The sequence below is a fragment of the Hyperolius riggenbachi genome, chromosome 2, assembly GCF_040937935.1.
Source record: "Hyperolius riggenbachi isolate aHypRig1 chromosome 2, aHypRig1.pri, whole genome shotgun sequence".
NCBI classification, from domain to species: Eukaryota; Metazoa; Chordata; class Amphibia; order Anura; family Hyperoliidae; genus Hyperolius; species Hyperolius riggenbachi.
The window spans coordinates 534,815,631-534,840,414 of record NC_090647.1 but is presented as its reverse complement, the minus strand read 5'-3'; the positions used below and the strand labels follow the sequence as shown (position 1 = coordinate 534,840,414).

Sequence of the window (24,784 nt, the reverse complement as noted above, 5' to 3'; positions counted from 1 at the left end):
TTCAGACACTACAGCAGCCAAATAGGTCAGCAGTGCTGTCAGGCAACTTGTATTGTTTAATATGGCAGCCTCCATATCCCTCTCACTTCAGTTGTCCCTCAAAGTAATTTGGGCGCCTTTTGACGGCACCCAAATTACTGTCTAAGCGCAGCTATAGTCGAAATTCCTATTTGGTGCCAGCTGTGCCAAAATCCCCAGTGATGTTTTTACAGCGCTCCTAGCTGGGGGAGGGAGGTGGGTGATTAAAGCTGGCCAAGTGGGGTGGGTGGTTAAGGTTAGCCGTGGGACAGGGAAGTTAGGGATAGGCATGGACAGTGGGAGTGTTCAGTGTAAGAATAGGGTTATGTTTAGCTTTAATAAAATATTGGTGTGTATTACTGACATTTTATTATCGTCATTTTCACTGCAATAGTAGAATGTCGGTAAGGGTCTGTACACACTGGATGCGTTGCACTGCGTTTTTAAAATCACAAGGCCTTTAAAAAAAATTGTGAAAATTGTGATGACCTGTACACAGTGTTTCAATGCGTTTTTAAGAAAACGTAATCGCAGTGACCGGTGTGCTTTTTAAGCCCTGCCCTTAAAAAAACGCATGAAAAAATGCAAATATAATTTAACAGTCATGAAACCAGCAACAGATGGCCTCAGCAAAATTGCATCACACTGTGTTTGGTGATTATCAGTGTGTACAGGCCTTAAATCTACAGATATTTTACTATATGCTTTTCTGGGTGCACCAGCAGCATTGAGGAGGGGCGGGGCAGTGACATATTGAAGGGCGGGCCAGTGTTTCAGTGCCAAGCTGTGGCTAACAAGGTGACAGCTTCTGCTGTATTGCTGGGAGATCAGGGCGGAGCTGCCCAGTCTGACAGCACTAAGGAGGGGAGGAGCAGCCACATTCTAAGGGGCGGGCCAGAGTACTCTAGACAGCCGGGCCCTGTGTATATCACATAACCCCAGCATTGCAGATAGAGGGAAAGTAACTTAGGGTGCATACACATCCAACATTGATTGGTCAATTGCTAGCCACTTGTACCACCTCAATGTAGAGTGAGGGTGAACAGACTTTAAATACTAAGACCAGTTTGTGCAAGTAAGCCTCTCATACGACATGGCAGTGATACAATTGGCTGATGATTGGCCAATCAAAATTGAATGTGTGTACCAAGCTTGAGTATGGATAGGCATAATCACATCACTGAGTATATAACTGCATGATGCATGTACAGCAGTATATACAGTGCAGCACGCTCCCTCACTTTTCCCTGTTGTACATAATGCCTGACCTCCATCCACTAGCATGGCACAGCAATAGCAGAGGGGCGTGGTCACGTGTCACTGCAGGTTCCATCCTCAGCGGTGCACGAGCTGCACACATGCGTCACAATAGCTGCTATGACGTCACCTCCATCCACTAGCATGGCACAGCAATAGCAGAGGGGCGTGGTCACGTGTCACTGCAGGTGCCATCCTCAGCGGTGCACGAGCTGCCCACCTGCACACGCGCGTCACAATAGCTGCTATGACGTCACCCCGGCACTCATCCTCCTCAGACGGAGCAGCGGCAACATCGGAGGCAGACGTGCGGCCTCTCTCTCTCTGTATCCCCGATAGCCAGGAGCTATCAGCCACTAGTGTTGTCCGGATCATGAACGATTCGGATCTTTGATCCGAATCTATTTTATGAGTCGATCATCCGAATCATCAAAATGAACGATTCGGATCTCAAAAGGGGCGGGGCCAGGAGCGACACGCCCCCTCTCAGCGGGCAGCGGGGTCCTGGAAGCAGAGCTGAGATGGATCGCTCTGTTGGATGGGAGGCAGCCTTGCAGGGAGACAGGTAGATGAGAGAGAGGGGACATGGGTGCCACTGCCAGATATGTGTAGAGCACACTGGCTGCAATGTGCTGCCCATTATAGGCTGGCTGTTCCGTAGTGCTGCACAGTGATCACATTGGAAACTTTTGGCTCAGCACAGCTCAGTAACTTTGCAGACACTGTGATTGAAAGGCAATATAATCCTCCTGCACTCAGCACTAAACAGCTGCACTTATCTTCTGGGAATGCTTTCTTTCACTGTGCGACCTTTTCTTTCAAAGTGTACAGATGAACATATAGGTGAAATATATGTAAAGCATATGATTGCAGCATGTGGGTATTACGTGCAAACATTTCTGCTCTCTGCTCGTCCCTCCTCCCTTCTCTGTCCACTCCCTGCCCTCTGTCCATCTTCTCCCCTTCTCTGTGTGTCCACTCCCTCCCCTTCTCCTGTCCACAGACCTGTCCTGCTAGTCATTTCACCCCCGAATGCTTCCGGTAGTAAAATGATCCGAGATTCGGATCAAAGATCCGGATCTCTTCAATGATCCGATTCGAATCATCCGGATCATTGAAAAGATCCGAACTTCCCATCTCTATCAGCCACGACATTCTCCGGCAGAAGCTCCAGGAAGGAACAAGCAGTTATATCCCGGAGCTCCCCCTAGCGGCCGGTAGCAGGAATTACACAGTGAGGTAGGATGGAGGCGATAGAATAAGATTTTTTATAACAGAAATAGGTTTATGGCACCCATCCTGGGCTGATCGATTACTTAAAAAAAACTTCCTGGAATTCCTTTTGGTAGCAAATATACATGGTCAGGGTCTTTATCCTGAGGGGGACTTTACCCTGAGCAGCAGTCATTGACCACAATGGGCTCTATTTACTAACAGGCAAAAACACCGCAAAATGTTACCGCTATATTCCCGCCAGCGGTAAACTCTGCATTTTTTCCACATTCACTAATATTTTCCGCATGTTTTCCGCATGCGGGAAAAAAGATGCGGAAACAGCCATTATTCATGCGGGAATCATGCGGTAAAAAGGTCGCATGAAAAAGTGTTTCGAAAAAATAAATTAAAAGTCCAGCAAGCACAGCCCTTAAGCCACCACACTTCATTAAAGTCAATGGGATGCGGAATATATCACCTACTATTCGTAGGTGATAAAAAAAATCAGTAAATAACGACGAAATGATGCGCCTGAACATTTTTGAGAATTTATTTTTTATTGCGGAAAATACCGACTTTTGCGGAAATTTTTCCGCATGAATCCCGCACTTTTACCGCACTTTTTCCGCATGCGGAAAAAACATGCAGAACATTTTGAGAATTTCAACTTGACAGTATGTTGGTCGCAAACTTCCCGCATGTACTTTACCACATGCGGGAAGTCTTTGAGAATAGAGCCCAATGTCCCCTTACAAAGCGACTCCGGGGCCCTGCAAAGCTCCGCCTCTAAATCGAACCACAGCCCCGCCCCCCACTAGTCCACGATAAGCCTCGTCTCCAATGGCCGTAAGCTCCGCCTACAGTCATATGCTTGTGTGCAGCTGAGTGCTAACCTGGGGAGGTGAGTTAAAGGGAACCTTATTAAGTAAAAAAAACCAAAACAGGTTTAACTTACCTGGGGCTTCTACCAGCCCCCTGCAGCTGCCCTGTGCCCATGCTGTCACTAAGCTGCCCTCCAGTCCCCCTTAGCGATCCTCTTCCAGACTGACTGGCCACTGCACATGTGCGTCTCCTCAATAGCGCTCCCATCTATGTGCAGTAGAGATTTTTTAGTACTGCAAATTCGCAGACTGCTCCCATCCATGAGAGCGCGATTAGGAGGCGAGCGGACTAGAGGCTCTCATTAGAACGTAAGTAGGGTGCTGCGGGGTGCTGGAGGATGAGTACAGGGCAGCTGCAGGGGGCTGGTAAATGCACTTTTTTTTGTCTTTCATACAGTTAAGGTTCACTTTAGTTCACCCTCTGCTGTGCTGTGTATTCGGGGCCCTCTCTTGCCACATAAACAGGGCTCTCTGGCTACCTATGTGGGAGACTCTGAAATAGGACATTTGGGTGCTGCCATAGGCAACCATTCAGATATTTAAATGGACACCTGTGTAGGTGCCCCAAAAATTCTAACCAGCCCCTAGAACCAGCCCTGGCCATACTTTCCAACTTTTTGAGATAAGAAATAGGGACACTTAAGCCACACTCCTGCCACACCCTTGATCACACCCTAGGCACCCCCCTAGTCGCGCATACCATAAAGATTTCAAAATAAAAATATGTTATTTTATAATTTAAACCACACTGGTACTTTCTATCCTGGTTAATTTTCCTTCATATTAACATTTGAAAATAAGAAATATACATATGATTACATAGATATATACATCAGTCATGAAAGAGGGACAAATGAGGAAGAAAGAGAGACACGGTCCCCAAAGAGGTACTGTCCCTCCAAAACAGGGATAGTTGGGAGCTATGAAATGCTGCAAGAGACAGCTATGTGTTGCAAGGCTGGCATACAAGTACAGTAATGCTTGAACATCTAGTTGAAGAAACCAGTGTGAAAACCTTGTATTAAAGCTGTGCTTACTATTATACAGCCTGACAGTATATGCTGTGCCTAGAATTAATCTTGTATTAATAGATATAACATATATATTACAGTATAGTATATACAGCACTGGCAAGGTGTGCTTAATCGCACAGCTCCACGTCACCAGCGCAAGGCATCTACATCACCTGCGAGACGGAAACACGACCTCAGCGGACAACGGAAGCAGCGCTCGAGCGACAAAAGGCTGGAGGAGGTCGGTGTGTCTCTGCTCTACACAGCCGAGGAGGACGAGACTAGGAGCATCCCACGGAGTATCCAGGAACGGTATGTAACCCGGCAGCAGTGTGCGAGGAGCTCCCCCTTGTGGACGTTACTGGGAAAATGTCCATTGAACTTGTGTGCGGAGCTCCCCCTTGTGGCTGTACTGTGAGAATGTCCATTGAACTTGTGTGCGGCGCTCCCCGTGTGGCCGTACTGTGAGAATGTTAATTTTTGCATATGTATATACCAGGAGACAGTTACATTGGAGGGGGCTGTGAGAAAGCGTGTGTATAATCTGAGTGTGGGGAATACTGAAGTCTAAGCTGATGACAGTCTAGCTAGGTAATCACAATACAATAGGGGGTTTAATCATCAAAACAAGTTAACTGCTGGGTAGAGGCAGGGCATAATTGTAAGGCATTAGTATTTATATAGCGCCGACATGTTCCACTGCCGCCACCCCCTGTTCCAGTTTTCAACTTTAATGTGGACGAAGCCTTTGGGTACCCTCGGAGGGCCACTGAAGTACTCGGGTCTCCAAGTACTTCCAAAGATGAGCAGCTCCATACTAGAAGAACTGAAGAAGCAGCCGGCGGGATATTTGAACAAGAGCCCCTGCAGTGGAACGAGGGGACACAGAGGAACGGGAAGGCTATTAGGGATCCAGAATCTTCCCTCTTCTGAGGTGAGTATCTTACTTTTTTATGGCAGGTTACAGCTTTCCTTTTTAGGTTGGCACTCCACAATACAATATCAGCAACATCCTGTGTAAATAAACCTTCCAGCACTGTTCCTATGCTGTCCACTGACCAGTCCCATAATCCCTTGAGGGTGAAGCGAGTCATTCGATAGTAAGGCCCAACCGAACCCGGCACACACACAATATGGCCGCAAACTGTCAGCAGCTGCTGCTCATTACCCCTTGCAGTCACCTTCCACTGTCAGTCTCACAATTATTATGTAGCTCAGAAAAATATAAATTTCACTCATCTTCGGTCTGTGGATCCACACACACTGCACATTCCTCTTCACACACAGGCCCAACAGGGAGATGGAACATGATAGCTATCCTCTGATTCTTCTTAAAGGACCATTATCGCAAAACAATTTGAAAATTTAAAATGCATGTAAATACATAAATAAAAAGCACGTTTCTCCCAGAGTAAAATGAGCTATAAATTACTTTTCTACTATGTTGCTGTCACTTACAGTTAGTAGCAGAAATCTGACAGAACTGACAGGATTTGGACCATTAGTCCATATCCTCATAGGGATTCTCAGCATGGCCTTTATAAAGACGCTCCCTGAAAAGGATTTTTTTATTTGGGAGAAACGTACTTCTTATTTGTATGTGTTGACATATATTTTAAATTTACAACTTTCGCAATAGTGGTCCCTTTAAAGGACAACTGGAGAGAGAGGTATATGGAGGCTGCCATGTTTATTTCCTTTTTAAAGAGACTGTGTAACATTAAAAATCTCCCCTGGGGGGTACTCACCTCGGGTGGGGGAAGCCTCCGGATCCTAATGAGGCTTCCCACGCCGTCCTCTGTCCCACGGGGGTCTCGCCGCAGCCCTCCGAACAGCCGGCGACTGTGCCGACTGTCAGTTCAATATTTACCTTTGCTGGCTCCAGCGGGGGCGCTGTGGCGACTTTCTGCACGGAAATAGACTGAAATACCCGATCTCCGTCGGGTCCGCTCTACTGCGCAGGCGCCGGAAACTTGCGCCTGCGCAGTAGAGCAGACCCGACGGTGATCGGGTATTTCCGCCTACTTCGGCGCCGAGAGGCATCAGAGCGCCTGCGCAGGAGCCAGGAAGGTAAATATTGCGTCACAGCTGTACGGAGGGCTACAGCGAGACCCCCGAGGGACGCAGGACGGCGTGGGAAGCCTCATTAGGATCCTGAGGCTTCCCCCACCCGAGGTGAGTACCCCCCAGGGGCCGTTTTGTCGTTACAGTTCCTCTTTAAGCAATACGCATGCTGGATGGGGGTGATACAGGCTGCCTATTAGTGGCATATTGTAAATGCATGCTGGGTGGGGGTGACATAGGCTGCCTATTAGTGGCATATTGTGTGTGCACATGCTGGATGGGGGTGACACAGGCTGCCTATTAGTGGCTAGAGTTGGGCCGAACGGTTCGCCGGCGAACGTGGTTCGCGCGAACGTAGGTGGTTCGCGTGCGGGTACCGCACGCGAACCTTTTGCGGAAGAAGTTCGGTTCGCCCCATAATGCACTGAGGGTCAACTTTGACCCTCTACATCACAGTCAGCAGGCCCAGTGTAGCCAATTAGGCTACACTAGCCCCTGGAGCCCCACCCCCCCCTTATATAAGGCAGGCAGCGGCGGCCATTACGGCCACTCGTGTGCCTGCATTAGTGAGAGTAGGGCGAGCTGCTGCAGTCTCTCATATAGGGAAAGATTAGTTAGGCTTAACTTCTTCCTGGCTGCATACCTGTTCTGTTCAGTGAGCCCTCAGCCCACTGCATACCTGTACTGTGATCCTGCCACTGCATACCTGTTCAGTGATCCTGCCACTGCATACCTGTTCTGTTCAGTGAGCCCTCAGCCCACTGCATACCTGTACTGTGATCCTGCCACTCCATACCTGTTCAGTGATCCTGCCACTGCATACCTGTTCTGTTCAGTGAGCCCTCAGCCCACTGCATACCTGTACTGTGATCCTGCCACTCCATACCTGTTCAGTGATCCTGCCACTGCATACCTGTTCAGTGATCCTGCCACTGCATACCTGTTCTGTGAACCCGCCACTGTATACCTGTTCTGTTCAGTGGACCCGCCACTGTATACCTGTTCTGTGAACCCGCCACTGTATACCTGTTCTGTTCAGTGGACCCGCCACTGTATACCTGTTCTGTTCAGTGGACCCGCCACTGTATACCTGTTCTGTTCAGTGGACCCGCCACTGTATACCTGTTCAGTGAACCCGCCACTGCATACCTGTTGTGTTCAGTGAACCTGCCACTGCATACCTGTTCTGTGAACCCGCCACTGTATACCTGTTCTGTTCAGTGGACCCGCCACTGTATACCTGTTCTGTGAACCCGCCACTGTATACCTGTTCTGTTCAGTGGACCCGCCACTGTATACCTGTTCTGTTCAGTGGACCCGCCACTGTACACCTGTTCTGTTCAGTGGACCCGCCACTGTATACCTGTTTAGTGAACACGCCACTGCATACCTATTGTGTTCAGTGATCCTGCCACTGCATACCTGTTCTGTGAACCCGCCACTGTATACCTGTTCTGTTCAGTGGACCCGCCACTGTATACCTGTTCTGTTCAGTGGACCCGCCACTGTATACCTGTTCTGTTCAGTGGACCCGCCACTGTATACCTGTTCTGTTCAGTGGACCCGCCACTGTATACCTGTTTAGTGAACACGCCACTGCATACCTATTGTGTTCAGTGATCCTGCCACTGCATACCTGTTCTGTGAACCCGCCACTGTATACCTGTTCTGTTCAGTGGACCCGCCACTGTATACCTGTTCTGTGAACCCGCCACTGTATACCTGTTCTGTTCAGTGGACCCGCCACTGTATACCTGTTTAGTGAACACGCCACTGCATACCTATTGAGTTTGGTGTGTCAGTGTGAAGCAGTACCTTAATTACACTACCTGATTGATGTATACACATGCAAGATGTTTTAAAGCACTTTAGGCCTGTCATTTAGCATTCAATGTGATTTCTGCCCTTAAAACGCTGCTTTGCGTCAAATCCAGATTTTTCCCGGGGACTTTTGGCGTGTATCCCACTCCGCCATGCCCCCCTCCAGGTGTTAGACCCCTTGAAACATCTTTTCCATCACTTTTGTGGCCAGCATAATTATTTTTTTTTTCAAAGTTCGCATCCCCATTGAAGTCTATTGCGGTTCGCGAACTTTAACGCGAACCGAACGTTCCGCGAAAGTTCGCGAACCCGGTTCGCGAACCTAAAATCGGAGGTTCGGCCCAACTCTATTAGTGGCATATTGTGTGTACGCATGCTGGGTGGGGGTTACACAGGCTGCCTATTAGTGGCATATTGTGTGGGCGCAGCTCGGTGGGGCTGACACAGGTTGCCTATTAGTGGCATATTGTGTGTGCGCATGCTGGGTGGGGGTGACACAGGCTGCCTATTAGTGGCATATTGTGTGTGCGCATGCTGGGTGGGGGTGACACAGGCTGCCTATTAGTGGCATATTGTGTGGGCGCAGCTCGGTGGGGCTGACACAGGTTGCCTATTAGTGGCATATTGTGTGTGCGCATGCTGGGTGGGGGTGACACAGGCTGCCTATTAGTGGCATATTGTGTGTGCGCATGCTGGGTGGGGGTGACACAGGCTGCCTATTAGTGGCATATTGTGTGGGCGCAGCTCGGTGGGGCTGACACAGGTTGCCTATTAGTGGCATATTGTGTGTGCGCATGCTGGGTGGGGGTGACACAGGCTGCCTATTAGTGACATATTGTGTGCGCATGCTGGGTGGGGGTGACAAAGGCTGCCTATTAGTGGCAAATTGTGTGTGCATGCTGGGTGGGGGTGACACAGGCTGCCTATTAGTGGCATATTGTGTGTGCATGCTGGGTGGGGGTGACACAGGCTGCCTATTAGTGGCATATTGTGTGTACGCATTCTGGGTGGGGGTGACACAGGTTGCCTATTAGTGGCATATTGTGTGCGCATGCTGGGTGGGCGTGACAAAGGCTGCCTATTCGTGGCATATTGTGTGTACGCATTCTGGGTGGGGGTGACACAGGCTGGCTATTAGTGGCATATTGTGTGCGCATGCTGGGTGGGGCCCAGGTGCTTCAGGCTTTTTTGGAGGTTTGCGGTCCAATGGCTATGACCACGTGGGAAGCCTCACCCTCAAGGCGCAGGAACTGCGACTTAGATTTTGCCTGCGGCTACACTAAGCCGAAAGCGCCCGCTCTTGTCAGATTGTGGAAGCTAAGCGGCTTCAGGCCTGGTTAGTAGCTGTGTGGGAGACTGGCTGTGAATCCCAGGTGCTGCAGGCTTTTTTGGGGGGTTTGCGGTCCAATGGCTATGAGCACGTGGGAAGCCTCACCCTCAAGGCGCAGGAACGGCGCCTTGGATTTTGCCTGTGGCCACACTAAGCCGAAAGCGCCTGCTCTCGTCAGATTGCGGAAGCTAAGCGGCTTCAGGCCTGGTTAATAGCTGCGTGGGAGACCGGCTGTGAACCCCAGGTGCTACAGGCTTTTTGGGGGGTTTGCGGTCCAATGGCTATGAGCACGTGGGAAGCCTCACCCTCAAGGCGCAGCAACGGCAAATTGGATTTTGCCTGCGGCCACACTAAGCCAAAAGCGCCCGCCCTCGTTAGATTGTGGAAGCTAAGCGGCTTCAGGCCTGATTAGTAGCTGCGTGGGAGACCGGCTGTGAACCCCAGGTGCTGCAGGTTTTTTTGGGGGGTTTGCGGTCCAATGGCTATGAGCACGTGGGAAGCCTCACCTTCAAGGCGCAGGAATGGCGCCTTGGACTGTGCCTGTGGCCACACTAAGCCAAAAGTGCCCGCTCTCGTCAGATCGCGGAAGCTAAGTGGCATCAGGCCTGGTTAGTAGCTGCGTGGGAGACCGGCTGTGAACCCCAGGTGCTACAGGCTTTTTTTTGGGTTTGCGGTCCAATGGCTATGAGCACGTGGGAAGCCTCACCTTCAAGGCGCAGGAATGGCGCCTTGGATTTCGCCTGTGGCCAAACTAAGCTGAAACCGCCTGCTCTCGTCAGATCGTGGAAGCTAAGTGGCTTTAGGCCTGGTTAGTAGCTGTGTGGGAGACTGGCTGTGAACCCCAGGTGCTGCAGGCTTTTTTTTGGAGTTTGCGGTCCAATGGCTATGAGCACGTGGGAAGCCTCACCTTCAAGGCGCAGGAACGGCGCCTTGGATTTTGCCTGCGGCCACACTAAGCCAAAAGCGCCCGCTTTCGTCAGATCGCGGAAGCCAAGTGGTTTCAGGCCTGGTTAGTAGCTGCGTGGGAGACCAGCTGTGAACCCCAGGTGCTGCAGGCTTTTTTTTGGGTTTGCGGTCCAATGGCTATGAGCACGTGGGAAGCCTCACCTTCAAGGCGCAGGAACGGCGCCTTGGATTTCGCCTGTGGCCAAACTAAGCTGAAACCGCCCGCTCTCGTCAGATCGTGGAAGCTAAGTGGCTTTAGGCCTGGTTAGTAGCTGTGTGGGAGACTGGCTGTGAACCCCAGGTGCTGCAGGCTTTTTTTTGGAGTTTGCGGTCCAATGGCTATGAGCACGTGGGAAGCCTCACCTTCAAGGCGCAGGAACGGCGCCTTGGATTTTGCCTGCGGCCACACTAAGCCAAAAGCGCCCGCTTTCGTCAGATCGCGGAAGCCAAGTGGTTTCAGGCCTGGTTAGTAGCTGCGTGGGAGACCAGCTGTGAACCCCAGGTGCTGCAGGCTTTTTTTTGGGTTTGCGGTCCAATGGCTATGAGCACGTGGGAAGCCTCAACTTTAAGGCGCAGGAACAGCGCCTTGGATTTCGCCTGCGGCCACACTAAGCCGAAAGCACCCGCTCTCGTCAGATCGCGGAAGCTAAGCGGCTTCAGGCCTGATTAGTAGCTGCGTGGGAGAGTGGCTGTGAACCCCAGGTGCTGCAGGCTTTTATGGGGGGTTTGCGGTCCAATGGCTATGAGCACGTGGGAAGCCTCACCTTCAAGGCGCAGGAACGGCGCCTTGGACTGTGCCTGCAGCCACACTAAGCCAAAAGTGCCCGCTCTCGTCAGATCGCGGAAGCTAAGTGGCATCAGGCCTGATTAGTAGCTGCGTGGGAGACCAGCTGTGAACCCCAGGTGCTGCAGGCTTTTTTTTGGGTTTGCAGCACAATGGCTATGAGCACGTGGGAAGCCTCACCTTCAAGGCGCAGGAACGGCGCCTTGGATTTTGCCTGCGGCCAAACTAAGCCGAAAGCGCCCGCTCTTGTCAGATCGCGGAAACTAAGTGGCTTCAGGCCTGGTTAATAGCTGCGTGGGAGACCGGCTGTGAATCCCAGGTGCTGCAGACTTTTTTGGGGGGTTTGCGGTCCAATGGCTATGAGCACTTGGGAAGCCTCACCTTCAAGGCGCAGGAAAGGCGCCTTGGATTTTGCCTGCGGCCACACTAAGCAGAAAGCGCCCGCTCTCGTCAGATCGTGGAAGCTAAGTGGCTTCAGGCCTGGTTAGTAGCTGCGTGGGAGACTGGCTGTGAACCCCAGGTGCTGCAGGCTTTTTTGGGGTTTGCGGTCCAATGGCTATGAGCACGTGGGAAGCCTCACCTTCAAGGCGCAGGAACGGCGCCTTGGTTTTCGCCTGCTGCCACACTAAGCTGAAAGCGCCCGCTCTTGTCAGATCGCGGAAGCTAAGCGGCTTCTGGCCTGGTTAGTAGCTGCGTGGGAGACCGGTGGTGAACCCCAGGTGCTGCAGGCTTTTTTTGGGGGTTGCGGTCCAATGGCGATGAGCACGTGGGAAGCCTCACCTTCAAGGCGCAGGAACGGCGCCTTGTATTGTGCCTGCGGCCACATTAAGCCAAAAGTGCCCGCTCTCGTCAGATCGTGGAAGCTAACTGGCTTCAGGCCTGGTTAGTAGCTGCGTGGGAGACCGGCTGTGAACCCCAGGTGCTGCAGGAATTTCTTTGGGTTTGCGATTCAATGGCTATGAGCATGTGGGAAGCCTCACCCTCAAGGCGCAGCAACGGCGACTTGGAATTCGCCTGCGGCCAAACTAAGCCGAAAGTGCCCACTCTCGTTAGATCGTGGAAGCTAAGTGGCTTCAGGCCTGGTTAGTAGATGCGTGGGAGACCGGCTGTGAACCCCAGGTGCTGCAGGCTTTTTTTGGGGTTTGCGGTCCAATGGCTATGAGCACGTGGGAAGCCTCACCTTCAAGGCGCAGGAACGGCACCTTGGGTTTTGCCTGCGGACACACTAAGCCGAAAGCGCCCGCTCTCGTCAGATCGTGGAAGCTAAGCGGCTTCAGGCCTGATTAGTAGCTGCGTGGGAGAGTGGCTGTGAACCCCAGGTGCTGCAGGCTTTTTTTGGGGGGTTTGCGGTCCAATGGCTATGAGCACGTGGGAAGCCTCACCTTCAAGGCGCTGGAACGGCGCCTTCGACTGTGCCTGCGGCCACACTATGCCAAAAGTGCCCGCTCTCGTCAGATCGCGGAAGCGAAGTGGCATCAGGCCTGGTTAGTAGCTGCGTGGCAGACCGGCTGTGAACCCCAGGTGCTGCAGGCTTTTTTTGGGGGTTTGCGGTCCAATGGCTATGAGCACGTGGGAAGCCTCACCTTCAAGGCGCAGGAACGGTGCCTTGGATTTCGCCTGCGGCCACACTTAGCCGAAAGCACCCGCTTTAGTCAGATCGCGGAAGCTATGCAGCTTCAGTCCTGGTTAGTAGCTGTGTGGGAGACCGGCTGTAAACCCCAGGTGCTGCAGGCTTTTTTGGGGGGTTTGCGGTCCAATGGCTATGAGCACGTGGGAAGCCTCACCTTCAAGGCGCTGGAACGGCGCCTTCGACTGTGCCTGCGGCCACACTATGCCAAAAGTGCCCGCTCTCGTCAGATCGCGGAAGCGAAGTGGCATCAGGCCTGGTTAGTAGCTGCGTGGGAGACCGGCTGTGAACCCCAGGTGCTGCAGGCTTTTTTTTGGGTTTGCGGTCCAATGGCTATGAGCACGTGGGAAGCCTCACCTTCAAGGCGCAGGAACGGCGCCTTGGATTTTGCCTGCGGCCACACTAAGCCGAAAGCGCCCGCTCTCGTCAGATCGCGGAAGCTAAACGGCTTCAGGCGTGGTTAGTAGCTGCGTGGGAGATTGGCTGTGAACCCCAGGTGCTGTAGGCTTTTTTTTGGGTTTGCAATCCAATGGCTATGAGCACGTGGGAAGCCTCCCCTTCAAGGCGCAGGAACGGCGCCTTGGATTTTGTCTGCGGCCACACTAAGCCGAAAGCGCCTGCTCTCGTCAGATCGCGGAAGCTAAGCGGCTTCAGGCCTGGTTAGTAGCTGCGTGGCAGACCGGCTGTGAACCCCAGGTGCTGCAGGCTTTTTTTTGGGTTTGCGGTCCAATGGCTATGAGCACGTGGGAAGCCTCACCTTCAAGGCGCAGGAACGGCGCCTTGGATTTCGCCTGCGGCCACACTAAGCCGAAAGCACCCGCTTTAGTCAGATCGCGGAAGCTATGCAGCTTCAGGCCTGGTTAGTAGCTTTGTGGGAGACCGGCTGTGAACCCCAGGTGCTGCAGACTTTTTTGGGGGGTTTGCGGTCCAATGGCTATGAGCACGTGGGAAGCCTCACCTTCAAGGCGCAGGAACGGCGCCTTGGATTTTGCCTGCGGCCAAACTAAGCCAAAAGCGCCCGCTCTCATCAGATTGTGGAAGCTAAGACTTCAGGCCTGGTTAGTAGCTGCGTGGGAGACCGGCTGTGAACCCCAGGTTCTGCAGGCTTTTTTTTTTGGTTTGCGGTCCAATGGCTATGAGCATGTGGGAAGCCTCACCCTCAAGGTGCAGGAATGGCGACTTGGATTTTGCCTGTGGCCACACTAAGCCGAAAGTGCCCGCGCTCGTCAGATTGTGGAAGCTAAGCGGCTTCAGGCCTGGTTAGTAGCTGCGTAGGAAATCAGCTGTGAACCCCAGGTGCTGCTGGCATTTCTTTGGGTTTGCAGTCCAATGGCTATGAGCACGTGGGAAGCCTCACCTTCAAGGCGCAGGAACGGCGCCTTGGATTTTGCCTGTGGCCACACTAAGCCGAAAGCGCCCGCTCTCGTCAGATTGCGGAAGCTAAGTGGCTTCAGGCCTGGTTAGTAGCTGTGTGGGAGACCGGCTGTGAACCTGTGGGGGTAACACAGTTTGCCGATTAGTGGCATATTGTGTGTACGCATGCTGGGTGGGGTTGACTAGAGTTGGGCGAACAGTTCAGCTGTATTAGCTGAACTGCAGCCGAACTGTTCGGCTGCCCAACCTGTCATTTCGCTGTGGCTCTTACTACTTCCGGGTCGCAATGACCCGGAGTAGTACGTCTGCGCTGGCCCGGCGGAGAGCGTCCTAGATCGCACTCCCGTTGCTGGGCACTCTCTGCGCATGTGTGTGACGTCATGAGTGATGTCACACACATGCGCAGAGGTTTCCTAAGAGGAAACCAAAGTAATATATGACCACCCTATAAATCACACATACACTGACAGCTTTTACCCCAGATTAACTTACCTTAACTGACTCATACTGACTGATACCCAGTCCCAGACAGACACACACTCACTTTAGAATGACATACCCAGACCAACACCTCATCCCATGGACTGTGGCATAGTGCTAACCACAGAGATGAGATTAGGATAAGATTAGACCTCCCCACACACACACACCAAACACTTGAACAGGGCATATTGGTGAGCAGCACCACTTAGGAGCAGGAGATGTAGGATTAGATTAGGTGTTACATATCACACATGCACCCCAACACTAGAATAGCTTTCAGGGTGACTAGCACCAATTAGAGTAGGCCAGCATAGTGTAGTGTAGGCCCCGCCCGAAGAGAGTCTACCTTGTTGCTGGTGGGCGGGCTTACAATCCTGTTGGCCAAATGTTTCATTTTTGCCAACTGGATTAACCAAAAGACTCTCAGGGCTGGAACCCACAAGTGCGATTTTGAGAGCATTTTTGGAGTGTTACAGAACGCTAGGGTTTAGCCAAAATGCTCAGCTAATGTAAATGGATGGGGTAACTTCCACTGGAGCACTTGCGATTCCTCAGATCGCAAACGCAGGACATGGAGCATTTTGGGAGCGTTAGCGCTTCAGTGAAAGTATATAAACTCTGGCGTAACCGCTCATCAAAAACTGCATGGAGCGATTTTGCTAGCGTTTTAACGTTACCACACACTGTAACAAAATTAAAATTAATTAAAAGGAACAATCAGGCTTTAAAACGCTAATCTCTATTCGCTACACAATCGCAGGCAAATTGATGCACTTTGTAAAATCACTTCCTAAAACGCTCATGAAACCGCTGACAAACTGCTCCTACAAAATGCTGGCGCTTGCGATTAGCGATAGCGTTTTGCATTGGGTTCCAGGCCTCACTTAAAAAAAAAATGCATGATCAGTTCTGTGGCCCAAGTCATCAATTTGAATGTGTTTTTTATTTCTTCCTGTCCCGAGGTACATCACTCAGTCCACAAAACTAAAGAAGACCTCCAGGAAGCAGTTTTTACTTTCACTTAAGGATTTTAAAAATGATTTCTTTGTGGTTCTTAAAGAACCACTATCGCGGAAAATTAAAAAATGTAAAATACATGTAAACACATACAAATAAGCAGTGTTTCACCCCGATTAAAATGAGCCTTAAATTACTTTTCTCCCATCTTGGTGTCACTTACAGTAGGTAGTAACAATCTGACGGAACCAATAGGTTTTGGTCTAGTCCATCTCTTCATGGGGGATTCTCAGCATGGCCTTTATAACTTTCAAAGACCCTCCTTAAAAATAATTTATATAAAGATCCTGGCAGCCTCCCTGCTCGCTGCACACTTTTGTAGCAGTTAGACGGAGCAACTGCCATTCACTAAGGCCTGGTGCACACCAAAAACCGCTAGCAGATCCGCAAAATGCTAGCAGATTTTGAAACGCTTTTTCTTCTTTTTCTGCAGCGTTTCAGCTAGCGTTTTGCGGTTTTGTGTAGCGGTTTTGTTATAGTAGATTTCATGTATTGTTACAGTAAAGCTGTTACTGAACAGCTACTGTAACAAAAAACGCCTGGCAAACCGCTCTGAAGTGCCGTTTTTCAGAGCGGTTTGCGGTTTTCCTATACTTAACATTGAGGCAGAAACGCATCCGCAATCTAAAATCTGCAGCAGCCCGGGAGTATGCGTTTCTGCAAAACGCCTCCCGCTCTGGTGTGCACCAGCCCATTGAAATACATTACCCTAGCGGATCCGCACCCGCAAGCAGATCGCAAACAGCAGCGGAAACGCTCCGGTGTGCACTAGGCCTAAGTGCTTTTAAAAATAAAGAAAACCCTAAGAACGCCCCACTAGGAGATGGGCTAGTCCAAAACCTGTTGGTTCTGCCAGATTTCTTCTACCCACTGTAAGTGACAGAAACATAGGAGAAATGTAATTAAGGGCTCATTTTACTCTGGAAGAAATGTACTTCTTATTTGTATGTGTTTACATGTATTTTACATTTTACATTGTTCACGATAATGGTCCTTTAAGCACCTGAGGAACACATGCTTATACCCCCCCTATTGACCAGGCCATTGTTTACATTTCCACACTTTACAACTTTAATGGTTTATTGCTCAGTCATGCAACTTAGCACCCAAATGAATGTTACCTCCTTTTCTTCCCACTAATAGAGCTTTCTTTGGGTGGTCTCTGATTGCTGCTGCAATCTTTACAGCCATTAGGAGGGACAGTTAAGTGACAGGGCTGTCCTCTGTACAGCGATGCGCTAGATTGCAGCACTGTACACATATTTATTAGCTGTTTATGTCCTTAAGTCAGCTTATCAGCTCCGATTGTGACTGGCAGGCTGATGACAAAACTCCGCTTTGTTTACAGCAGGGAACGCGTGCTCGAGCGAGCGCTCATTCCCTGAAAATCTCGTTTCTGGGGAGATCATGTCACCTGGCATGAGCAAGGAATGAGTAAGCCACTCTGCCACTTGCAATCCTGCGTTAGGTGGTCGCAGAGTGGTTAAAGTGATCCGGAACTCAATTTGCATTTCTTTGCAGCCATGGCGACAATACTCTTCTGAGTACAAACTGCTTAGAAACTCACACCTTTTTGGAATTAGAAATTGATTGGCTCATACAATTCCTTTTAAACAGTGCACCTTGCCTGTCTGTTTGCTGATCCATTCCTTCCAACACATTTCCTACATTACATTCAGCATATTGCTCCACCCCCTAGCATCATCTGTGAAGATGTGCTGAATATGGAGAAACCCCCAAAACTGTCCACTAAAATATTGCCACATCATCATTCTAATTACCTAATTATGCTTCTGTCATGTTTTAATGTCTGTTACTTCTCCCCATTACACCCTGTTGTTTATTTACCATGACTTTCTCATCAAATGTACAGCCATGCATCAGCCACATGCCAGAGTGTCACAGTAGCCAGTGTGGCAAGATGATTGGTTGTGTCCCTGATGACATCAAAATGGGCCCTGATGACATCACAATAGTCAGAAAAGCATAAATAGGATGCTCTGGAGTCTCTTGAAGCAGATGATGCTAGACCTCTGGGGGCTCCTGGACTGTGTTAGGTGTGCAAGGTGTCTTGCAAGGCGGCTATGGTAACAAAAAGTGCAGTTAGTTAATCATGGTATATTTTTTTTCTTTGGATGGCTACCTTAGCTTAATATAGTAGGTTATATTTGTTGGTTGCATGGTTAGGTTAGTTAATTATAGTAGATTGGTTTTTGTTGGTTGGATAAAAAATTATAGCTAGCTTCCAACTGACATTTATGCTCCATCTCTCCTTCTTTTAACGCATTTCTGATACCGTTTATTTGTTTGGCTGGAACTACTATTATTTGCTTAGTGTAGGCAGCCCATTCTTCCTCATCTTACAATGGGGATCATTAAAATGAACCAACCTGTTAGAGAGAATGAGCAAAGAAAACCTGTTGCTGAACTCTGGGGCCTCTAAGGCAAGTAGAAGAGTTCATGTTGTCTTTGTTTTCCACTCTTAGGGGGTCATGTGGTCCTCTTCGCTGCTTGTCCAGTCTGTGCATTCGTACAACTGTAAAGTGGGGAATGAGGGGGATACCGCTTTACGGAGGACAGATGAGCAGTACCCCGGTCAAACTGAGTGAAAGCAAGGGGAGTCAAGACTAGCTTGTTCTTCTCTGTGTGGACACCCAGGGAGCAGGAGGAAACCAAAGTAATTTATGACCACTCCTTTTGTTTATATATTTCTGATATAAACAGCTTGTGTGGAAGTTGTTGTCGTTAGTGTGAGTAGTCTATTCTTCCTCAACTTACACTGAGGATTTACATGAGCTAGACTGCCGCTGAACTCCAGGGGCCCCTAGGGCACTTACAGAGTTTTAGGTTGTCCTTGTTGCAAAGTCTTAGGTGGTCATACGGTCCTCTTCGCTGCTCATCAGGTCTGTGCATTCGTACAACTGTAAAGTGGGGAATGAGGGGGCTACCGCTTTACGGAGGACGGATGAGCAGTACCCCAGTCAAATAAAAGGAAACCTAAGTAATATATGACCACCCTATAAATCACACATACACTGACTGACATACACTGACAGCTTTTACCCCAGACTAACTTACCTTAACTGACTCATACTGACTGATACCCAGTCCCAGACATACACACTGTGACAGACACACACTCACTTTAGAATGACATACCCAGACCAACACCTCATCCCATGGACTGTAGCATAGTGCTAACCATAGAGATGAGATTAGGATAAGATTAGACCTCCCCACACACACACACCAAACACTTGAACAGGGCATATTGGTGAGCAGCACCACTTAGGAGCAGGAGATGTAGGATTAGATTAGGTGTTACATATCACACATGCACTCCAACACTAGAATAGGTTTCAGGGTGACTAGCACCAATTAGAGTAGGCCAGCATAGTGTAGTGTAGGCCCCGCCCGAAGAGAGTCTACCTTGTCGCTGGTGGGCGGGCTTACAATCCTGTTGGCCAAAGGTTTCATTTTTGCCAACTGGATTAACCAAAAGACTCTCAGGGCTGGAACCCACAAGTGCGATTTTGAGAGCATTTTTGGAGCGTTACAGAACGCTAGCGTTTAGCCAAAATGCTCAGCTAATGTAAATGGATGGGGTAACTTCCACTGGAGCGCTTGCGATTCCTCAAATCGCAAACGCAGGACATGGAGCATTTTGGGAGCATTAGCGCTTCAGTGTAAAGTATATAAACCCTGGCGTAACCGCTCATCAAAACCTGCATGGAACGATTTTGCTAGCGTTTTAACGTTACCACACACTGCAACAAAATTAAAATTAATTAAAAGGACCAATCAGGCTTTAAAACGCTAATCGCTACACAATCGCAGGCAAATTGATGCACTTTGTAAAATCACTTCCTAAAACGCTCATGAAACCGCTGACAAACTGCTCCTACAAAATGCTGGCGCTTGCGATTAGCGATAGCGTTTTGTAGTGGGTTCCAGGCCTCACTTAAAAAAAAATGCAGGATCAGTTCTGTGGCCCAAGTCATCAATTTTAATGTGTTTTTTACTTCTTCCTGTCCCGAGGTACATCACTCAGTCCACAAAACTAAAGAAGACCTCCAGGAAGCAGTTTTTACTTTCACTTAAGGATTTTAAAAATGATTTCTTTGTGGTTCTTAAAGAACCAGTATCGCGGAAAATTAAAAAATGTAAAATACATGTAAACACATACAAATAAGCAGTGTTTCACCCCGATTAAAATGAGCCTTAAATTACTTTTCTCCCATCTTGGTGTCACTTACAGTAGGTAGTAACAATCTAACGGAACCAATAGGTTTTGGTCTAGTCTATCTCTTCATGGGGGATTCTCAGCATGGCCTTTATAACTTTCAAAGACCCTCCTTAAAAACAATTTATATAAAGATCCTGGATCAAGGAGATGCTGATTTTCTGAGTTAGAGTTGGTGAACACCTAAAAGCGCTAGCATACTCGCAAACGCTCAGTGCTTTTGGGAGAGATTTTTCAAGGCGATTCTAGGCATGTGCCTAGCGATTTTCTATTTATAACTGGTGATTTTTGGAGCGTTTTTGTCTAGCTTTTTTTAGGGGGGTTACAGTACAACTGCTAGTGTACTGGTTGTGTCACAAAAACGCTTGGAAAATCGCTCTATTCTAGTGCTTTTTCCACTTTCCTATAGTTAACATTGAGGCTGAATCGCCTCAGAAATAAAAGGGCCCTTTTCCACAAGCGGCGAATGCAATGCTAAATCGCAAACTGCTAGTGATTTTTAAATCGCTACAGTTTGTTTTTTAACATAGGGATCGCGGTAGGTAATTACCACTACCGCAATTTGTTTTTTACTGAAGCGCGATCGCGCCTCGATTTTGCTATGCATTGCATTGCATAGCAAAAGCGTGATCGCAATCGCCAGGAAATTGCAGGGGAATTTTGGACTTTGCTGAAACGCAATCACTAGCGTTTAGCACGAAAGTTAGCGATTGCTAGTGGAAAGGGCCCTTTTCCACTAGCAATCACAAATGCCGGCGATTGTGATTTTTCATTCATTCTGTTATGCGATTGCAATTTTTCATTTGCATTGCATTATCACTCTAAAAATCGCTCCAGAAAGCGATTGTGATTTGTGATTCCCAAATCAAATCACTATAGTGGAAAATACGGTACTTATCCGTTAGCCGGGCGCATCCTCTAGGTGGCGACAAAACACCACCAGAGTTACATCTTTCCCTACTATCCATGGCGGCCTGGAGGGGGAATAGTAATTAGAGCCACCTACCGGATGCGCCCGGCTAACGGATAAGTACCGAAAATACCTCTCATGATTTCTATGATAAAGCAACAACCCTATCGATTTAAAAATCACTAGCGATTTTGCGAATCAGCTGTGTAGTGGAAAAAGGCCCAAATGCAGCAGGACCTGCATTTGGGAGAAAATTACATCGCTCTGGTGCGATCTATGGATCCATCCCATTAAGAAACATCAGCCAATCGCTTTTGAAAGCGCTGGTGTTTTAAAAAGCGCTCAGAAGTGCTTTCAAAAGCAGTAGAGTTTCGAAAAGCGCTTGGGTAATGTCTATCTATGGGCTAGTTTGCATTAAGGTGCCAATACATCGTACAATATTTTATTTTTTTTCGATTCATTTCTTTCAATTATTCTGTTAGATCGAATATAAAGATTTTTCCAACATGTCCTATCAGATTTTTTATTGGAAGAAAACAAACGGGATAGTCATTCGTTTTTCTTAATCCAAAAAAAAAAAAAAGATTCTTTTTGACTTTCATTAGATCGTTTTAGTTGAATAAAAATGGAAAATGTAACGTTTTTATTGTACCATGTATGGGCATCATTACAGTGATGTGACTTTTTCCCTAGCGCAAGTCCTGCAGCATTTTGGAGACAATTACGCCTCAATGTAAAAAATAGGAAAACTGTAAAATCAACAGAGCAAATAATAGAAGATCGCTAGGCACATGCTGGGAATTGCTACTGCAAATCGCCGCAACAATTGCTAGGCGTTTGCGATTACAATTAGCAATTTGGTGTGAACTTGCCCTAAGGCCCGTTACACACCAAAAGCGTGCAGGAGAACGGCTCCTGCACGCGTTGCGGCGTGTCGTCGGGAAACTCCGGTGCAATGCTGAGTAGCGGCGGTAGTAGTTAATTACCCCGAAGGGGAAACGGCGATTCCCGACGATAAAATGCACCGGGATGCGTCGTACCGCAACGTATCGAAACGCAGCGTCGGGTGTGAAAGGTAAAAGGAAAGTCTATGGACTTTCCTTTTACCTTGGTTAACGCAAAGTATAGACTTTGCGTTAAAACGCCAGAAGTGGGCTCTGGTGTGAACTTGCCCTAAATGCAAAATTGGATGCAATTTGGATGCAGCTTAAAACTGGTACAATCTAAATTGGCAGCAGCTGCATCGGATTGGCTTAGTTCCAAACTGCCTAAAATCACATTTTGCCTCAGCTTGAAAAATTAGCATATCATTGAACATCAAGGATAGTCGCCATCACCGAAGCACGGCCATGTGATCTTTGTAAAGATACACACTAGCCAGATGTGGTAAATTATCGACATTTTCCTGATATCAATCGTTCACCACCTGGTCTCACTTGATATTCGATCAGATCTCAGGACAGATCTTATGTAAATGTATGCAGCTTGGAACTGGACCCATCAAAGGCAGAAGCATACTTTCCATTTTAATAGGTTCAGTTTCAAGCTACATTAATTTGCATATCATTTGCATTAACTCAAAACTTAGAATCTCATATGCCAAGTCTAGAGTTCGCCAGTATTAGGCCTCGTTCACATCTAAAATCGTAATCGCAAACGTTTTGTGCGGCAGTTTTTCCCCCCCTCCCTGTGCTCCACTTTTTGGTAAAAGCGATTTTCTAAGGGCTTTTCTAGAGCGGTTTTTAAATTCACTGCCTGACGCAAGTCAGGAGGTGAACTCTTTGACCGATTTTGCTAGCGTTTTAAGTTAATGTACACTGTAACAAAATTAAAAATAATTGAAAAGACCAATCGGACTTTAAAACGCTAATTGCTACACAAGCGCCGGCAAATTGATTACACTTTCTAAAATCGCTCCCTAAAACGCTCATGAAATCGCTTACAAACTGCTCATACAAAACGCTAGCGATTGCGATTAGCAATAGTGTTTTGTAGTGGGTTCCAGGCCTCAAGGTTGAGGCACGTACTCTATTAGATAGATAGATGCGGCGTATGCTACAACGCGGGTCGGCTAGTATAATAAAATATCTTAGGCCTAGTGCACACCAGAGCGGTTCTGCTGCGGTTTGCGATCTGCTTGCGGGTGCGGATCCGCTAGGGTAATGTATTTCAATGGGCTGGTGCACACCAGAGCGGGAGGCGTTTTGCAGAAACGCTTATTCCCGGGCTGCTGCAGATTTTGGATTGCGGATGCGTTTCTGCCTCAATGTTAAGTATAGGAAAAACGCAAACCGCTCTGAAAAACGGCACTTCAGAGCGGTTTGCCAGGCGTTTTTTGTTACAGTAGCTGTTCAGTAACAGCTTTACTGTAACAATATCTGAAATCTACTACACCAAAAACGCTTCACAAAACCGCAAAATGCTAGCTGAAACGCTACAGAAAAATAAGAAAAAGCGTTTCAAAATCTGCTAGCATTTTGCGGATCTGCTATCGGTTTTTGGGGTGCACTAGGCCTTAGAGAGTGATCAACTAATTAGGGCACTTTTTTACTAGACACATTTTGTTTGAAAAATTTAATTTTTCAGGGTTGAACCATGGCTAAGGGGGAAACAACTGGATCCCAATTCCTTCTCAGGTGGTCGGCGTGTTCCCGGACTTTTCACTTGAGGGTGTAAGGGGGGTACCCATTATGACCACCTATCCCCCTCATCATTTTCCAAACCGCCATCCCCTATACCTCTTTCACTCCAATACCCCAACCCGCCCTAAAAGAGCCTACCTTGCCGTGGTGGGCCGGCTTACAATCCTATTGGCCAAAATGTTTTTTACTTTCAGCCAATTGGATTAACCAAAGTACTCTGCCACAAAAAGAACATAATAAAACATCTGAAGGGGAGAACATCTAATTAGGGCCCTTTTCCACTAAGCACATTTTGATCCATAAATCATATTGTGCCCGTTTTGCCAATAGCAACAGCCTGGCGATGAATATGTAAAATGCCTTGCTGGGTTTTAGAGCCAGGAAAAGGTCCTCCAGCACCCAAGGCTGAGACACCAAAGTGTGCCCCCCCCCCCCCATCCCTCCTTTCTCCCATCGTCCTCCAGGACGGCTGCTGCTGAGACATTGTATGTCTCCGGCGACACTGGAAACACCTGAAATAAATTTAAAATGTAAATGATGTGTGAGCCCATAAAGGAACTCCTCCCTCCCCAAGCCTTCAGTTTTTTGTTGTTTCCCATGCATGCTGGTCACCTGAATAGACAGGGAGTTTGTTATTTTGTTCGGATACAGGATTTTGCCTGGGGCACCTGTATTATAGATAGGTAGGTTACCTTATGGCGGTTGGGGTCGGTGACGGGATGTTGCGACCCTTTCAGGAGATTGTGCGGTAGGTTTACCTGGTTTCCTGTATCTCTGAGGATAGGAGAGCCGCCATGGCCGCCTACTCTGGGCGTTCGGGGAGCGTGCAGCCGGGAGTGGATCTGGCCGGATCAAGTCTCGCGCGATGAGACTGTACGCATGTCATTTCCGCTTCCGGGACTGGTGGAGGGCAGGGGGCGGCGCCTGAAACCAGGAAGGACGGCTATACAAGCCGCACTTCAGCGCACGAGGGACGCCGCTCAGCTGCATAATGGAGCGGGTGCAGTCCTCCAACAATGCAGAGGAGAATACCCCGGCGGCCATTCCGACAGATAAAGGCGCAAGTCCGCGGGTATGTAAGGAAGCTTAGCTTTCTATCTCTCCCCATGTGCTATCAATAGCTAGATTACTAAGCGCTGTTTGTTTCTTTTGTGTTTTCT

The 24,784-nt window shown here is 48.7% G+C and overlaps 22 pseudogenes; all 22 read left to right on the top strand.

Annotated features, from left to right (window-relative positions):
* The first annotated feature begins 9,535 nt into the window (after positions 1 to 9,535).
* LOC137553131 (5S ribosomal RNA) lies at positions 9,536 to 9,654 on the top strand (annotated as a pseudogene).
* Positions 9,655 to 9,736: 82 nt separating this feature from the next.
* On the top strand, positions 9,737 to 9,855 carry LOC137551694 (5S ribosomal RNA; annotated as a pseudogene).
* An 81-nt stretch (positions 9,856 to 9,936) lies between these two features.
* LOC137553966 (5S ribosomal RNA) lies at positions 9,937 to 10,055 on the top strand (annotated as a pseudogene).
* An 82-nt stretch (positions 10,056 to 10,137) lies between these two features.
* Positions 10,138 to 10,256, top strand: LOC137550596 (5S ribosomal RNA; annotated as a pseudogene).
* Positions 10,257 to 10,337: 81 nt separating this feature from the next.
* LOC137553590 (5S ribosomal RNA) lies at positions 10,338 to 10,456 on the top strand (annotated as a pseudogene).
* An 82-nt stretch (positions 10,457 to 10,538) lies between these two features.
* On the top strand, positions 10,539 to 10,657 carry LOC137549410 (5S ribosomal RNA; annotated as a pseudogene).
* An 81-nt stretch (positions 10,658 to 10,738) lies between these two features.
* LOC137552884 (5S ribosomal RNA) lies at positions 10,739 to 10,857 on the top strand (annotated as a pseudogene).
* Positions 10,858 to 10,939: 82 nt separating this feature from the next.
* Positions 10,940 to 11,058, top strand: LOC137549409 (5S ribosomal RNA; annotated as a pseudogene).
* Positions 11,059 to 11,139: 81 nt separating this feature from the next.
* LOC137549335 (5S ribosomal RNA) lies at positions 11,140 to 11,258 on the top strand (annotated as a pseudogene).
* Positions 11,259 to 11,340: 82 nt separating this feature from the next.
* On the top strand, positions 11,341 to 11,459 carry LOC137549667 (5S ribosomal RNA; annotated as a pseudogene).
* An 81-nt stretch (positions 11,460 to 11,540) lies between these two features.
* Positions 11,541 to 11,659, top strand: LOC137553865 (5S ribosomal RNA; annotated as a pseudogene).
* Positions 11,660 to 11,741: 82 nt separating this feature from the next.
* LOC137552576 (5S ribosomal RNA) lies at positions 11,742 to 11,860 on the top strand (annotated as a pseudogene).
* An 80-nt stretch (positions 11,861 to 11,940) lies between these two features.
* On the top strand, positions 11,941 to 12,059 carry LOC137553408 (5S ribosomal RNA; annotated as a pseudogene).
* Positions 12,060 to 12,140: 81 nt separating this feature from the next.
* On the top strand, positions 12,141 to 12,259 carry LOC137553794 (5S ribosomal RNA; annotated as a pseudogene).
* Positions 12,260 to 12,340: 81 nt separating this feature from the next.
* Positions 12,341 to 12,459, top strand: LOC137559507 (5S ribosomal RNA; annotated as a pseudogene).
* Positions 12,460 to 12,540: 81 nt separating this feature from the next.
* LOC137553845 (5S ribosomal RNA) lies at positions 12,541 to 12,659 on the top strand (annotated as a pseudogene).
* Positions 12,660 to 12,742: 83 nt separating this feature from the next.
* Positions 12,743 to 12,861, top strand: LOC137550904 (5S ribosomal RNA; annotated as a pseudogene).
* Positions 12,862 to 12,943: 82 nt separating this feature from the next.
* LOC137554391 (5S ribosomal RNA) lies at positions 12,944 to 13,062 on the top strand (annotated as a pseudogene).
* Positions 13,063 to 13,144: 82 nt separating this feature from the next.
* Positions 13,145 to 13,263, top strand: LOC137548036 (5S ribosomal RNA; annotated as a pseudogene).
* Positions 13,264 to 13,344: 81 nt separating this feature from the next.
* LOC137553395 (5S ribosomal RNA) lies at positions 13,345 to 13,463 on the top strand (annotated as a pseudogene).
* An 81-nt stretch (positions 13,464 to 13,544) lies between these two features.
* On the top strand, positions 13,545 to 13,663 carry LOC137549200 (5S ribosomal RNA; annotated as a pseudogene).
* An 81-nt stretch (positions 13,664 to 13,744) lies between these two features.
* Positions 13,745 to 13,863, top strand: LOC137553994 (5S ribosomal RNA; annotated as a pseudogene).
* The last annotated feature ends 10,921 nt before the right edge of the window (positions 13,864 to 24,784 follow it).